Source organism: Myotis brandtii, unplaced genomic scaffold, assembly GCF_000412655.1.
Source record: "Myotis brandtii unplaced genomic scaffold, ASM41265v1 scaffold348, whole genome shotgun sequence".
Lineage (NCBI taxonomy): Eukaryota > Metazoa > Chordata > Mammalia > Chiroptera > Vespertilionidae > Myotis > Myotis brandtii.
In genome coordinates, this window is record NW_005363397.1 from 1,449,699 (window position 1) to 1,456,975 (window position 7,277).

Below are 7,277 nucleotides of genomic sequence, written 5' to 3' on the forward strand. Positions count from 1 at the left end.
TTACATATGTCCCATTTTCTCCCCATTGACCCCTTCTAGACCACTCCTTTTTCCCACCCCAGGTCTTCACCACCCTATTGCCTATGACCATGGGTTATGCATGTATGCATACAAGTTCTTTGGTTGATCTGTTCTCACCCACGCATTGTCCCCAGCCTTCCCTCTGAGATTCTGCAGTCTGTTCCATGCTTCTATGTCTCTGGATCTATTTTGTTCATCAGTTAATTTGTTCGTTAGATTCCACCTATGAGTGAGATCATGTGATACTTGTCTTTCTCTGACTGGTTTATTTCACTTAGCATAATACTCTCCAGTTCCCTCCATGCTTTCTCAAAGGGTAAGAGATCCTTCTTTTTTACTGCTGCAAGGTATTCCATGGTGTAATTGAATCTATAGATTGCTTTGGGTAGTATGGACATTTTTAAGATGTTAATTCTATCAATACATAAACACAGTATGTTCTTCCACTTGTTTATATCTTCCTCTATCTCTTTTTTTCAACATCCTGTAGTTTTCTGAGTATAGGTATTTTACCTTCTTGGTTAAGTTTATTTTTAAGTATCTTAATTTTTTTGTTGCAGTGGTAAATGGGATTATCTGTTTAATTTCTCTTTCTGAGAATGTATTATTGGAGTATAAAAATGCCATGGATTTCTGGGTGTTAATTTTGTATCCTGCTACATTGACAAATTCATTTGTTAAATCTAGTAGTTTTTGTGGAGTCTTTAGGGGTTTCTATGTACAATATCATCACATCCATATTTTTTGTTCTTTCAATAGCTCATTCAGTAGTTCAGTTAGTCTTTACAATTGTCATTCAGCAAGAATCAAGTATCTGGCAGACATGTAGGTATCCAGAAAAAGCAGGTAGGTAATATCTGCTCCATACCTTTTGTGGGTTTAGTGCAGGGAAAAGGGAAACATGTGAACAAATAATCAACATGTCACTCACAATCGCTTCTCGGCCTTTTGGCTAAGATCAAGTGTAACATGTCACTCACAAGTAGAATGTTAACAGTGTGAAAAAACAATGGAACCAGAGATACAGATTTCTAATACCCTAAATCCTAATCTTTACAGGCTACAGATTTTCACACACACACACACACACACACACACACACACACACACGAAAAAGTCAAGAAAGCAAATAGTTTCTACTTGAGCTTCCTAGACTAGCATCTTTTTTACTAAAATATCCAAATAGACTCATGGTGATTGGCATGGGAACACACAGGGGATATCTCTCTGTGAGAATAGTGAAATATGCCAGAGCAGTCTTCTTCCTAACAAGCCCTGCCTTTAGGAGAAACTAGTTAATCAGAGCCAACCTACAGCTTGGGTATTATCAGAGCATAATAAGCCTGGGGGAAGGGAAATACCCAAAGTCAGCCCACTCTAGCCTTCCATGTGAGAGAAGGAAATAACATCTTCAGCTCATTTTGACCACCCTGTCCCAAGCAAGGGGAAGAGGAAAAAACTGAGAAACACTTATGAAGTTCACAGTCCAAAGGCATCGTTTTTCTACAAGTCTGAGGCCTAACCATAGGACTACAGAATGCTTTCCCCACATGTTAGCACCACATCACTAAGAGCCTATTTAAACAGTTTCTTTTACCAATTACAACAGATCCTACAATCAAGAAAAATCACAAGCATACTAAAAGTCCAAAAACATAATTTGAAAAGACAGAGCAAGCACGGGTAACCATTGTAATTGACACTCACTTGCGGAAGATTGATGTGCACCTCACACCAATGCATGCATGTTGGTCAAACTAATCATCTTGAGTTAATGTACTTTTGACAAATGTACTTAGAGTTCAAGTCAGCTAAAATCTTCATTAGTTTGTTTGGGCTGCTGTCACAATGTATCTGCCACAAGCTAGTTGGCTTAAACAATAGAAATTTACTGTCTCACAGAAGTCTGAAATCAGTATTTTCGCAGGATTGTTCCTTTCTGAGGATTGTAAGGCAAAACCTGTTCTATCCCTCTCTCCTAGCTTCTGGTGTTTTCCTGACAATCTTTGTCATTCCTGGCTTGTAGGTGGCATTCTCACTGTGTTTTCATGTCATCTTCTTTTTGTGTGTGTCTTTTTTCTTCATATTAATTTTTTTTGTAAGGACATCAAGCATACTGATTAAAAGACTACCTTACTTCAATGTGACCTTATCTTAATCTTAATCAATTAATCTGCAATAACCTTATTTACAAATAATGTCTTATTCTGAGATACTTCAATATCTGAATTTTAAGAAAGTATAATTCAACTTATAACAGTCATCTTCACTTTCAACTTCTCACTCAACATCTATTAAAGTTAACAGACTATGTCTCAATTAAGTTATGTTCCAAGTTTAAATTAATACTTAAGAGATTACTCTTGCATTGCTCTCACTGATGAGTGTGTATGTATATATTATATACATATATACACATTTATGTATACACAAGTATATATTATGTATAAATATGTAGCATATACAAAAGTAATATTTGTTTCTCTTCTCACCTTAATAAGTGTGCCCTTTCAGCATTATTTGTTTTTACTAGAGGAAAGAGTTATTATAATGTCAATAAACAATAAAAAATAAAATTAAAAAATTTTAAATGGAAATATATGCTCTGGTGCAATCCCTATTTAGCCCCTACTAAGACATACCTGTAAAGCTCATATTTTAATATAACATATATAGTTTTGATGTTAATATCTAAGATTTATTTTCTATGTAATTATAATAAAATATATCATTTTGCACATGGAAGAGCACATTAATCAGCACTCACCTTACCGCCTTCCCAGATATATTCATTCTGGAGTTCTTAAATACCTTAGTTATGAAAAGTAGAACATACCGAGCTAATAAATCATTCCTGGGCTTATAAAGTCATTTGATGGCTTGCCCTTCAGAACATATTTATTAACAATGACAAATATACTCAATACCAATTCCCAGCTCTCTATACTACCAATGTAAATTATTAATAGATAACATAAAGACAAATGTTTAATCTACCAATGTGTTATTTTATTCCCAGGTGCTGAGACATAAATATAAATAAGAATGTAAATTTCTAAATCTTAAAATAGGTTTTCCATATTAAAAGAGCCTAAATGTCCTACAGAATTCAGTTCAAGGTTCATGTATTTACTCAGTCTATTGCCAGAGGGAGTGTGGAAGGAGAAAATTTATTTGAGAAGAAAATTAGGTACTCACTTGGGGGAGTTGATTGAATGCTGACAAAGTGTCAGCGAGTTGTTTCTTTAATTTATAGCTTTAATCATAGAAAGTTGGCCAGAGCTTAGAAATGTGTGCATACTTTAACCAATATGCCAAATTTCACAGGGCTTAACATTAAATTTTGCTCAGCTGAATTATTGATATTATATTCAAAATTAAGTCATTCATTCATTTCTCCATTATATAATTACTAGAGACCTGGTGTATGAATCCATGCACAGGTGGGGTCCCTCTGCATGGCCTGTGGGGATTGGGCCAAAACCGGCAGTTCAATGCCGCCTGCCACTCCTGCCTGCCACTCCTGCTCATCCAGGCCCCACTGCGCCTGCTGCAGGCTCACACCCAGTCAGTCCTGATCGGGAGAGGCTCACACCGCCACAGCGGTGCTCACCAGCCGTGAGCCCTGCATCTGGCGCCCGTCCCAAGGGGGGTAGGGGAGGGCCTGAGACACGATCGGCCCTTCAGGTGGGCAGTGGGATGCCCTTGCCAACCTGGGATCTGGATCCGTCCTGCTGACATTTGCACTGGTTGTAGGGAGCCACCTGGCAGCCACTTTTATATCATTTCTTCCTTGTGGAGCATCTAGGGAGGGTAAATGGCTGCAGTGCCCGAGGCCTACTTCCAGGAGGCTGTTGGCACTGTCGGGATTGTGCCGGCAGCGCCAGTCCATTGGTGCCTGGCCCGTTCTCTGAAGATTGGACCTGCAGGACTACTGAGGGAATGAGTGGCTGCCACTGTGCTGGTGGGCTGCCTGGATAGGTCGGTCAGCTGAGCAGCACTCCTGCTGTGGGAGCACACTGACCACCAGGGACAGCTCCTGCATTGAGCATCTGCCCCCTGGTGGTCTGTGCACATCATAGTGATCGGTCAACTGGTTGACCAGTTGAGTCGTTTGGTCGTTCAGTCACTTAGGCTTTTATATATATAAATTGAATACACACAGTACTTTGGAGCTCTGACTGCCCCAAAGGTTAATAATACAATGGGAGTGCATAGCAGGAGCTTTCATTCTGAAGGACTTCAAGGAAGGCTTTCCAAAGAATATGATAAGTCTAAAAGGATGATTAGGAATGAGCTAGATAAAGTCAGCTGGAATAGGGGATACATTGTTGGATAATGTAAGGATGTAGATATTGCAGGCAGAGAAAATAACATATAAAGATTTGGAACAAACAAGAATATGGCACATTCGGACTTGAGCTAGCTGGTATGTAAGCTGGAACATGATGTGAGGTAGAACACGATGCAGATACATAGCAGCTCATCCATGTTCAGAAAGTTAAAATGTGTAGTGATTGAAATGGAAAGCCATCAATGAGGTTTAATCTGTGAAGCTGGGAATCAGATTAGCATTTTAGAAAGATCACTTCAGCTACGGGGTGGAGAATGTGCTAAATGGAAGAATAGCTAGAGGCCAGAAGATTACAAGGTTGTTGGTGTAAAATATAACAGAGGTGATTTTTGCCTGGTAACTACACCATATATAACAAAGACACGAGTTTTGAAAGTACATTTTGTGCTATTGGTGTGAGTGGAGGGAAAAAAAGAATTCAAATCAAGTAATATAGAAGCTTTGCAGTTTTGGAAAGAAGTGATTATTCTATCCAAACCAAGAATGGCAAATCAATACTGATTTGCACAACTATAATCCTTTGTCTCAGTCTATTTGGATTTGCTGTTACAAAGTATGACAGAGGGTGGCTTATAAAAAGCAGAAATTTTTTTCTAACTGTTCTGGAAGTTGGGGATTTCAAGATCAAGACCAGCAGATTCCATACCTGGTGAGGTCCTGCTTTCTGGTCCACAGAAGGCATCTGCTAGTGGTACTTGCATGTGGCAGAAGGGACAAGGGAGCTCTCAGACCTCTTTTATAAGGGCACTGAGACCACCTCCCAAAGGCCCCATCTCCAAATGCCGTCACCTCGGGGGTTAGGATTTCAACATGTAAATTTTGGAAGGAAACAAACATTCATTTCATAGTAGCCTTGTTCTAAAAAATGTCCTTATTTAAAAATTATATATGTATGTAAAATGTTGATATTAGATTCAAGAGGGGATACCAGTGGTAAGAATGCCACAATTTTGGCAACTAATCCTCAATTTTTTCTTTTATTTATTTGGCCTCACCATATACTCCTATACTCTCTCCAATCCTTCTTATACTAGATTTCACCATAATTTGTTGTTTTACAAAACGCTTTACAATTTACATATTATTAAATTCACCTATTATAAGTGTATTATTAACCTGTAAAAGTTTTGTATGTATATCCTGTATACAGTTCCCTTATGAAATATAAAACTGTAAAACTTCTGGAGTGAAGCACGGAAGAAAAGCTCCATCTTTCATTCTAGAAGTTTTATAGTTTACCACTTCCATTTCGACTGATCCAGGTTGTGTTAATTTTTATGTAATCTGTAAGGTAAGAGTCTCAGTTTTTCTTTTCTTCCATTTCCCAGTACCATTGGTAAAAAAAGTCTATCCTTTCCTTGTGGGATTGTCTTGACATATTTATCAAAAATTAGTTTATTATAAATATAAAAGTTTATTTCTGGATTTTCTATTCTGTTTTATTGCTTATTTGCCAAATATCAAACTATCGGATATATCTGGCTTTATAGTGGTTATGAAATAAGATAGTGAAGTTCTTTAACTTTGTTATTTTTCAAAATTGTTGCTTTTTAGGTCCTTTGCATTTCCATATGCTTTTAAGGATCAGTTTAATAATTTCTATTAAAAAGAAAAACCTATTGGCATTTTTATAAGAATTGCATTGGATTTTAGATCACTTTGAGGGAGAATTTCTATCTTGACAATATTTTATCTTTTAATGTATTGATGTTTATTTAGATTTTTTTAAATTTCTCTCAGCAATGTTTTCTTGTTTTTAGTTTATAATCCTTGAACTAATTTTGTTAAATTTTATTTCTAAGCATCTTATTTTTTTATTCCATTAAGATAGAATTATTTTCTTAATTTTGTTTCCCCAGCAATTGTTACTAGAATTTCAAAATACACGAAACTTTTATAAATCCATTTTGTAGCCTATAATTTTGTTTTTTGTTTGTTCTTAAGTATTTGGTATTATCTGCATATGAGATTCTTTCATTTGCAAATAGAGTTTTATTTCATTGTTCAATCAGTCTGCTCTTTCTTTCTTTTGCCTTATTTTACTGGCTGAAATCTCCAGTAAAATATTAGATCAAAGGGATGAAAGAGAACCTTTCCTTGATTTTGATTTGATGAACCAAGCAATCAGCATCTTCACCATTAAGTTTAGGGATAGCTGCTGTTTTTTCATAAATGTCTTTTATCAGGTGGAGGAAATTCGTTCTACTGTTAGTTTATCAAGAAGTCTGGTGTTGTCAAATGCTTTATCTGTATCTATTAAGATACAATTGTTCTTTGTTCTATTAATATAGTATATTATGTTAAATGATTTTTAGATATTAAATCAACCTTGCATTTGACTTGGTCATAGTGCCTAATCCCTATTACATGTTACTTACTGAATGAATTATTTTAGTACTTCATTAAGGGTTTTTGCAGATATGTTCATGATGGACATTAGACATTAATTTTATATTCTTGCAATATATTGTTCTGATTATTGTATCAGGGTAATAAATATTGGCCTCAAATAAATTATTTGAAAAATGTTCATTTTTTTAAAAGTGTGTTAGTGATTTGGTGTTATTTCTACTTTAAACCTTTAATATACTTGATATAATTCACCAATTAAGCCATAGGTGCTTTACTTTGGGGGAAGATTTTTAATCAATAATTTTATTTCTGAATGTGTTAGTCTATATATTTATTTTATTTCTTCTTGAATTGTTTTCGGTCATTTGTTCACTTCAAGTAATTATTCTATTTCAACAAAGCTACCAGTATTTAATTAATGTCCTTCAATTTTCACAATATTCCTATTTCAATTACAATAGTCAGTAAAAACATCTTTTTAAATTTTATTATTGGTATATTTGTCGCTAGTTGAAATGGGCTCTTTTCATGTAGTTGTGAGAAAAGAATT